General features: G+C 40.6%; 1 long non-coding RNA gene across 1 annotated transcript in view; it reads right to left on the bottom strand.

Moving 5' to 3' along the window:
• Positions 1–3,777, bottom strand: part of LOC133577344 (uncharacterized) — a 134,257-nt gene extending 130,480 nt beyond the window's left edge. Inside the window, exon 1 of the long non-coding RNA XR_009811719.2 lies at positions 3,689–3,777. This is a non-coding gene — a long non-coding RNA (uncharacterized lncRNA). The remainder of the gene's footprint in view (positions 1–3,688) is intronic.
• Positions 3,778–10,019: the final 6,242 nt, after the last annotated feature.

Here is a 10,019-nt window from a genome sequence, read left to right on the forward strand (position 1 = left end):
CAGAGCGTATGCGAGGCAGTCGGGAGGTCGAGTGTCCCTCAAACGTGTTCTTGACCTCCGCCCACGCTCTTCCACTGTCTCCCCGGGTGACACAGAGCACGGGGGACAGCTCGGACTGGTGGTCCGCTTCCAAAGGACGCCGGTCTCGGGGCGCTAAGAGGCGCCGTCAAAGCGATACTGGCTCAAAATGGCGCACGGGCACCAGATGATGTGATCCTTCAAGGCCGGTGCGCCTGGACTAAAAGCCGCATCGCAAAAACACATTGAGACAAAGTGTAGAAGTCAACGAAAAAACACAAAAGCTTGTTGCAGAAAGAAGATACACTATATTTCCAAAAGTCAAGCCACCTGCCTTGACTCACATATGAACTTGAAGTGCCATCCCATTCCTAACTCATAGGGTTCAATATGATGTCGGTCCACCTTTTGCAGCTATTACAGCTTCAACTCTTCTTGGAAGGCTGTCCACAAGGTTACGGAGTGTGTTTATAGGAATTTTCCACCATTCTTCCAAAAGTGCATTGGTTGGTGGAGAAGGCCTGGCTCTCAGTCTCCGTTCTAATTCATCCCAAAGGTGTTCTATAGGGTTCAGGTCAGGACTCTGTGCAGGCCAGTCAAGTTCATCCACACCAGACTCTGTCATCCATGTCTTTATGGACTTTTCTTTGTGCATTGGTGCACAGTCATGTTAGAAGAGGAAGGGGCCCGCTCCAAAATGCTCCCACAAGGTTTGGGAGCATGGAATTGTCCAACATGTTTTGGTATCCTGGAGCATTCGAAGTTCCTTTCACTGTAATGAAAGGGCCAAGACCAACTCCAAGTGATTAGGACACCTGATTCTGATCATTTAAATGGGCGGCCAAATACTTTTGGCAATATAGTGTATATCGCCTTTGACCATACAACTCTTTGCCTTCCGCGATCACTGATTGTCTTCCTGTTGCCCATATAAGGAGACAACCAGCACTGAATTATGTGGTACTATCAATCCTTCTTGTACAGCTTCCACAACAGTGGTCTCAATAGGCCGCCAGGGCTTCACATGTGCTTGCTCTTTGTTTTTGGTTTTACTTGCATTTTACCTATTTTTTTTTTTTTTCTGTCATGCACTTGCCTGCTGTCTCTGCATCCTGGGTTCCGGGAATACACCAGAACATTACATCAATACATTTATCCAAATAAATGCAGTCTACCATAGTCGCCGGGTATGGAGGACCAAATGAGAAAAAAATGTAATAAATACAGACATTTTTAAAAATGTAATTATTTCATACATATAAATAAACAGTCAGTGGACTTTGACAGGTGACATAAGTTTGACATATTTAAGTTTGACGGATAAATGAAAATTGACGAAGCATTGACAAACTCCAAATTATATTTACAAACCCCGTTTCCATATGAGTTGGGAAATTGTGTTAGATGTAAATATAAACGGAATACAATGATTTGCAAATCATTTTCAACCCATATTCAGTTGAATATGCTACAAAGACAACATATTTGATGTTCAAACTGATAAACATTTTTTTTTTTTGCAAATAATCATTAACTTAAGAATTTGATGCCAGCAACACGTGAGAAAGAACTTGGGAAAGGTGGCAATAAATACTGATAAAGTTGAGGAATGCTCATCAAACACTTATTTGGAACATCCCACAGGTGAACAGGCAAATTGGGAACAGGTGGGTGCCATGATTGGGTGTAAAAGTAGATTCCATGAAATACTCAGTCATTCACAAACAAGGATGGGGCGAGGGTCACCACTTTGTCAACAAATGCGTGAGCAAATTGTTGAACAGTTTAAGAAAAACCTTTCTCAACCAGCTATTGCAAGGAATTTAGGGCTTTCACCATCTACGGTCCGTAATATCATCAAAGGGTTCAGAGAATCTGGAGAAATCACTGCACGTAAGCAGCTAAGCCCGTGACCTTCGATCCCTCAGGCTGTACTGCATCAACAAGCGACATCAGTGTGTAAAGGATATCACCACATGTGCTCAGGAACACTTCAGAAACCCACTGTCAGTAACTACAAATGGTCGCTACATCTGTAAGTGCAAATTAAAACTCTCTTATGCAAGGGGAAACCCGTTTATCAACAACACCCAGAAACGCCGTCGGCTTCGCTGGGTCTGAGCTCATCTAAGATGGACTGATACAAAGTGGAAAAGTGTTCTGTGGTCTGACTAGTCCACATTTCAAATTGTTTTTGGAAACTGTGGACGTCGTGTCCTCCGGACCAAAGAGGAAAAGAACCATCCGGATTGTTATAGGCGCAAAGTTGAAAAGCCAGCATTTGTGATGGTATGGGGGTGTATTAGTGCCCAAGACATGGGTAACTTACACATCTGTGAAGGCGCCATTAATGCTGAAAGGTACATACAGGTTTTGGAGCAACATATGTTGCCATCCAAGCAACGTTACCATGGACGCCCCTGCTTATTTCAGCAAGACAATGCCAAGCCACGTGTTACATCAACGTGGCTTCATAGTAAAAGAGTGCGGGTACTAGACTGGCCTGCCTGTAGTCCAGACCTGTCTCCCATTGAAAATGTGTGGCGCATTATGAAGCCTAAAATACCACAACGGAGACCCCCGGACTGTTGAACAACTTAAGCTGTACATCAAGCAAGAATGGGAAATAATTCCACCTGAGAAGCTTAAAAAATGTGTCTCCTCAGTTCCCAAACGTTTACTGAGTGTTGTTAAAAGGAAAGGCCATGTAACACAGTGGTGAACATGCCCTTTCCCAACTACTTTGGCACGTGTTGCAGCCATGAAATTCCAAGTTAATTATTATTTGCAAAAAAAAAAAAAAAAGTTAATGAGTTTGAACATCAAATATCTTGTCTTTGTAGTGCATTCAATTGAATATGGGTTGAAAAGGATTTGCAAATCATTGTATTCCGTTTATATTTGCATCCAACACAATTTCCCAACTCATATGGAAACAGGGTTTGTAATCAACTGAATGAAATAAATCGTTAAATCATTTAATTAATAATTAAATACATCCTGAATGCAGCTCCGAAAGGGACAAGTGGTAGAAAATGGATGGATGGATGAAATAATTGATTAAATCATAAAATAATGAACCCAATAAGTATTGAATAAATAAATATAACATTACATTACATAAATTAATGGCACATTTAACACATTTGTGTATTTAATTCCAATTAGAACCAATTAGAGACACATTTAGGTGATTATCTAAAGATGTATTACATTTTGGCCAATTTGTCCCTCCATGTGTGGTCTACAAATGAATTATTTTGCTTTGTTCGCTTTGCACTTCACATGTGCTTGCTCTTTGTGCACTTTCCAGCTGCACATCTTTGTTTTTGGACGTTACCTGCGTTTTCCCTATTAAAAAAAAAAAAGGCTTCTTTCACGATTTGCCTGTCGTCTCTGCACCCCGGCATCCAAACGTACACCGCAACATTACACCAATGCCTTTATCAAGGTATGGAAGGCCAAGTGAGACAACATTTTATAAAAAAAATAAACATCATTAAATGTGTCAATATTTAATTAAAATTGGAATCAAATACATACGTGTTATTAAATGTGAAAATCAGTAGACTTTGACAGGTGATTTGTGCAGCTACAATACATTCATGAAGCACTGACAAAGGCCAAAAGGGACAATTAAAAAAAATAAAATAAATTATTACACAATTACCTTAATGTTGTCACAAACTGGTTGTGTTGCCGAAAGTCGTGTTTCTCAGAGTGCAAAGGACATGCAGGAGGGAAAGTGTAGGGACAAATATCTAATCCTTAATAAAGGCAACAATACACAAATCGTTGTTAAAGCTTAGCTTTAGCAGCAAAATAAAAAAAGCAACGATAAGCATGCAGCAAACCAAGAGCGTAACTTGTCGCGTGTAGCAAACATTGATCCAGTTACTAAGGCTGTGCAACCAAAGAATATAAAGGGGAGTGATTAACTAAGGAGACAGGTGGGAAGACTAATCACCAAACAGAAACAGGATTGTCTAATCAGCGACACCTAGCAACAAGAAAAGAAAACAGGAAGGAGCGCTGAAGACAAAACAGAATACTAAACTGTAAATAATAACCAAAACATCAAACAAGACATGACCCGGGACATGTGTTTTATTAATTAAATAAATCATGAAATTAATAATTAACTAAATCATTAAATAATTAAAAAAAAACAACAAGATAATTAAATCAATTTTATTTTCCAACTTACGGACACATTTTTAAAAATATATTTCTATATTAAATTCCAATTATAATTATTAATGACACATTTAGCTGATTAATTAAATATATATTACATTTTGTTGATAAATGCTTTAAAATGTAATATCGGAAATTATCGGTATCAGTTTCAAAAAGTAAAATGTATGACTTTTTAAAACGCCGCTGTACGGTGTGGTACACGGACAGAGCGCCAATAAACCTTAAAGGCACTGCCTTTGCGTGCCGGCCCAGTCACATAATATCTACGGCTTTTCACACACACAAGTGAATGCAACGCATACTTGGTCAACAGCCATACAGGTCACGCTGAGGGTGGCCGTATAAACAACTTTAACACTGTTACAAATATGTACCACACTGTGAACCCACACCAAACAAGAATGACAAACACATTTCGGGAGAACATCCGCACCGTAACACAACATAAACACAACCGAACAAATACACACAACCCCTTGCAGCACTAACTCTTCCGGGACGCTACAATATACACCCCTTACCCCCCCCCACCTCAACCTCCTCATGCTCTCTCAGGGAGAGCATGTCACAAATTCCAAGCTGCTGTTTTGAGGCATGTTAAAAAAAAATAATGCACCTTGTGACTTCAATAATAAATATGGCAGTGCCATGTTGGCATTTTTTTTCCATAACTTGAGTTGATTTATTTTGGAAAACCTTGTTACATTGTTTAATGCATCTAGCGGGTCATCACAACAAAATTAGGCATAATAATGTGTTAATTCCACGACTGTATATATCGGCATCGGTTGATATCGGTATTGGTAATTAAGAGTTGGACAATATTGGAATATCGGCAAAAAAGCCATTATCGGACATCTCTAATTTTGTCCCATTTTGCCTTCCATAGGATGTGAGGTCTACGAAAGCAAATAACTGTCTCGGGTCAAAAAAACAAAACTGTGGCTGTAGGCAACCTCTTTTTTTAAAGAACTGCACAAGAAGGCACAAACTGCATTTGAGGCATCATAAGCAGCAACTTTATCTACCTCTATGTGCGCTTTAAAATGTTTAAATTATTCACCGTAATAACACAAGTGCTCCCTTATTCGACAACACTTGAACGTGTAGTTGTTATTTTATAAAATTGTCAGCAAAGTCGTTAAAACCGTCGGAACACAGCAGCAAGTTGTTATGTTGCACATGCAGGGCATGCGCAAACATACAGGGCGGCAATGTTCCCTCTAATTTTTCATGTGTGTGAGCAAACGCAAAAACTCCCTGAGCATTCAGTGGAGCCCATGTGAGCAACATCAGACGTGCACACTGTGGCTACACCAGCAGCACACCTGTCCCAAACCTGACTAAATAACAAGTCCAATCTCCATCCATCCATCCATTTCCTACCGCTTGTCCCTTTCGGGGTGGCGGGGGGTGCTGGAGCCTATCTCAGCTGCATTCGAGCAGACATTGCATTTAGTTCCCATTAAAACATTCACATGTTGCACAATGAGATGTAAGCAGGGGATCATGTGTACATTCCTGCAACTTCCTGTTTGTAAAAAAATATCTTTTTATTAGTATTTATTTAATATACTAACAGCATTTCATGATTAATATTTATAAATTAAGATTCCTAATAAATGACACTAGAATAAACACACATTTGATTGGTAAATCATAGTGTAACGACCTGGAATTACACTTAGCACAGTACCCCTTTCAGACATTGCATTTAGTTCCCATTAAAACATTCACATGTTGCACAATGAGATGTAAGCAGGGGATCATGTGTACATTCCTGCAACTTCCTGTTTGTAAAAAATATCTTTTTATTAGTATTTATTTAATATACTAACAGCATTTCATGATTAATATGTATAAATTAAGATTCCTAATAAATGACACTAGAATAAGCACACATTTGATTGGTAAATCATAGTGTAACGACCTGGAATTACACTTAGCACAGTACCCCTTTCAGACATTGCATTTAGTTCCCATTAAAACATTCACATGTTGCACAATGAGATGTAAGCAGGGGATCATGTGTACATTCCTGCAACTTCCTGTTTGTAAAAAATATATTTTTATTAGTATTTATTTAATATACTAACAGCATTTCATGATTAATATGTATAAATTAAGATTCCTAATAAATGACACTAGAATAAGCACACATTTGATTGGTAAATCATAGTGTAACGACCTGGAATTACACTTAGCACAGTACCCCTTTCAGACATTGCATTTAGTTCCCATTAAAACATTCACATGTTGCACAATGAGATGTAAGCAGGGGATCATGTGTACATTCCTGCAACTTCCTGTTTGTAAAAAATATCTTTTTATTAGTATTTATTTAATATACTAACAGCATTTCATGATTAATATGTATAAATTAAGATTCCTAATAAATGACACTAGAATAAGCACACATTTGATTGGTAAATCATAGTGTAACGACCTGGAATTACACTTAGCACAGTACCCCTTTCAGACATTGCATTTAGTTCCCATTAAAACATTCACATGTTGCACAATGAGATGTAAGCAGGGGATCATGTGTACATTCCTGCAACTTCCTGTTTGTAAAAAATATCTTTTTATTAGTATTTATTTAATATACTAACAGCATTTCATGATTAATATGTATAAATTAAGATTCCTAATAAATGACACTAGAATAAGCACACATTTGATTGGTAAATCATAGTGTAACGACCTGGAATTACACTTAGCACAGTACCCCTTTCAGACATTGCATTTAGTTCCCATTAAAACATTCACATGTTGCACAATGAGATGTAAGCAGGGGATCATGTGTACATTCCTGCAACTTCCTGTTTGTAAAAAATATCTTTTTATTAGTATTTATTTAATATACTAACAGCATTTCATGATTAATATGTATAAATTAAGATTCCTAATAAATGACACTAGAATAAACACACATTTGATTGGTAAATCATAGTGTAACGACCTGGAATTACACTTAGCACAGTACCCCTTTCAGACATTGCATTTAGTTCCCATTAAAACATTCACATGTTGCACAATGAGATGTAAGCAGGGGATCATGTGTACATTCCTGCAACTTCCTGTTTGTAAAACATATCTTTTTATTAGTATTTATTTAATATACTAACAGCATTTCATGATTAATATGTATAAATTAAGATTCCTAATAAATGACACTAGAATAAACACACATTTGATTGGTAAATCATAGTGTAACGACCTGGAATTACACTTAGCACAGTACCCCTTTCAGACATTGCATTTAGTTCCCATTAAAACATTCACATGTTGCACAATGAGATGTAAGCAGGGGATCATGTGTACATTCCTGCAACTTCCTGTTTGTAAAAAAATATATTTTTATTAGTATTTATTTAATATACTAACAGCATTTCATGATTAATATGTATAAATTAAGATTCCTAATAAATGACACTAGAATAAGCACACATTTGATTGGTAAATCATAGTGTAACGACCTGGAATTACACTTTATGTGTGGTGTTGGAGTTGTCCGACTTTTTGTGTGGCTGTAAACGCATCACTGGCTAAGTGCCATATGGGCATGTGTTGGCGCAAGTGAGAAAGAGCGAGCGGCTGCTGTTGATATAACAAAGTTGGTTTTGGTCTGGTTTGTACTGCAGAAAATGACCAGTCTTGCTAGATATCATTTTTTTTACTAATGTTTTGGTGATGTGTTTATGGCCGACAATAAAGAGTTTTGCTCAGTAAAGTGATCTATGGAATTCATGTCCTCAAAAGCGTCTCGACAGACGTTACAATATTTGAACAATGATGACGAAAACTGTTTTCTCTGTCGTGTCAAAAATTGTTATGCGCTTATTTTTTTATTTGATTTTGTGCGTGGCATAGATTTGCCGTGCACAGAGGACGCTTGAGCAGTGCGCAATTGCACAGGCGCACACCTTAGAGGGAACATTGCTGGGCAGTGGGCAGCTCAGTAAATTGGGCATTGACACTCTCTACTTAGAATTAATTGCTAGCTGGCAACTAAAGCACTAATTGCAAGCTATCTTAAATGCTAACATGAATATAATAATGTCAAAAATAACAAATAAAGTCATGTAAATAATCACAAAAAAAATCGCATTAATCATATATATTTATATCTATATACATATATAAACGCAAATTAATCACGCAGCTCAGAGTACCCACCCTTTTTGGATTCACTCGAGGGAGTACTTGAGAGTGCTCCCCCGGGTGATTCCCTCGTTCTACTGGGGGACTTCAATGCTCATGTTGGCAGCGACAGTGAAACCTGGAGAGGCGTGATTGGGAAGAATGGCTGCCCGGATCTGAACCCGAGCGGTGTTTTGTTATTGGACTTTTGTGCCCGTCACAGATTGTCCATAACGAACACCATGTTCAAACATAAGGGTGTCCATATGTGCACTTGGCACCAGGACACCCTAGGCCGCAGTTCCATGATCGACTTTGTAGTTGTGTCATCGGATTTGCGGCCTCATGTTTTGGACACTCGGGTGAAGAGAGGGGCGGAGCTTTCTACCGATCACCACCTGGTGGTGAGTTGGCTACGATGGTGGGGGAGGATGCCGGACAGACCTGGCAGGCCCAAACGCATTGTGAGTGTTTGCTGGGAACGTCTGGCAGAGTCTCCTGTCAGAGAGAGTTTCAATTCCCACCTCCGGAAGAACTTTGAACATGTCACGAGGGAGGTGCTGGACATTGAGTCCGAATGGACCATGTTCCGCGCCTCTATTGTCGAGGCGGCTGATTGGAGCTGTGGCCGCAAGGTAGTTGGTGCTTGTCGTGGCGGTAATCCTAGAACCCGTTGGTGGACACCGGCGGTGAGGGATGCCGTCAAGCTGAAGAAGGAGTCCTATCGGGTTCTTTTGGCTCATAGGACTCCCGAGGCAGCGGACAGGTACCGACAGGCCAAGCGGTGTGCGGCTTCAGCGGTCGCAGAGGCAAAAACTCGGACATGGGAGGAGTTCGGTGAGGCCATTGAAAACGACTTCCGGACGGCTTCGAAGCAATTCTGGACCACCATCCGCCGCCTCAGGAAGGGGAAGCAGTGCACTATCAACACCGTGTATGGTGAGGATGGTGTTCTGCTGACCTCGACTGCGGATGTTGTGGATCGGTGGAGGGAATACTTCGAAGACCTCCTCAATCCCACCAACACGTCTTCCTATGAGGAAGCAGTGCCTGGGGAGTCTGTGGTGGGCTCTCCTATTTCTGGGGCTGAGGTTGCTGAGGTAGTTAAAAAGCTCCTCGGTGGCAAGGCTCCGGGGATAGATGAGATCCGCCCGGAGTTCCTTAAGGCTCTGGATGCTGTGGGGCTGTCTTGGTTGACAAGACTCTGCAGCATCGCGTGGACATCGGGGGCGGTACCACTGGATTGGCAGACCGGGGTGGTGGTTCCTCTCTTTAAGAAGGGGAACCGGAGGGTGTGTTCTAACTATCGTGGGATCACACTCCTCAGCCTTCCCGGTAAGGTCTATTCAGGTGTACTGGAGAGGAGGCTACGCCGGATAGTCGAACCTCAGATTCAGGAGGAACAGTGTGGTTTTCGTCCTGGTCGTGGAACTGTGGACCAGCTCTATACTCTCGGCAGGGTCCTTGAGGGTGCATGGGAGTTTGCCCAACCAGTCTACATGTGTTTTGTGGACTTGGAGAAGGCATTCGACCGTGTCCCTCGGGAAGTCCTGTGGGGAGTGCTCAGAGAGTATGGGGTATCGGACTGTCTGATTGTGGCAGTCCGCTCCCTGTATGATCAGTGCCAGAGCTTGGTCCGCATTGCCGGTAGTAAGTCG

Source organism: Nerophis lumbriciformis, linkage group LG37 (assembly GCF_033978685.3).
Source record: "Nerophis lumbriciformis linkage group LG37, RoL_Nlum_v2.1, whole genome shotgun sequence".
NCBI classification, from domain to species: Eukaryota; Metazoa; Chordata; class Actinopteri; order Syngnathiformes; family Syngnathidae; genus Nerophis; species Nerophis lumbriciformis.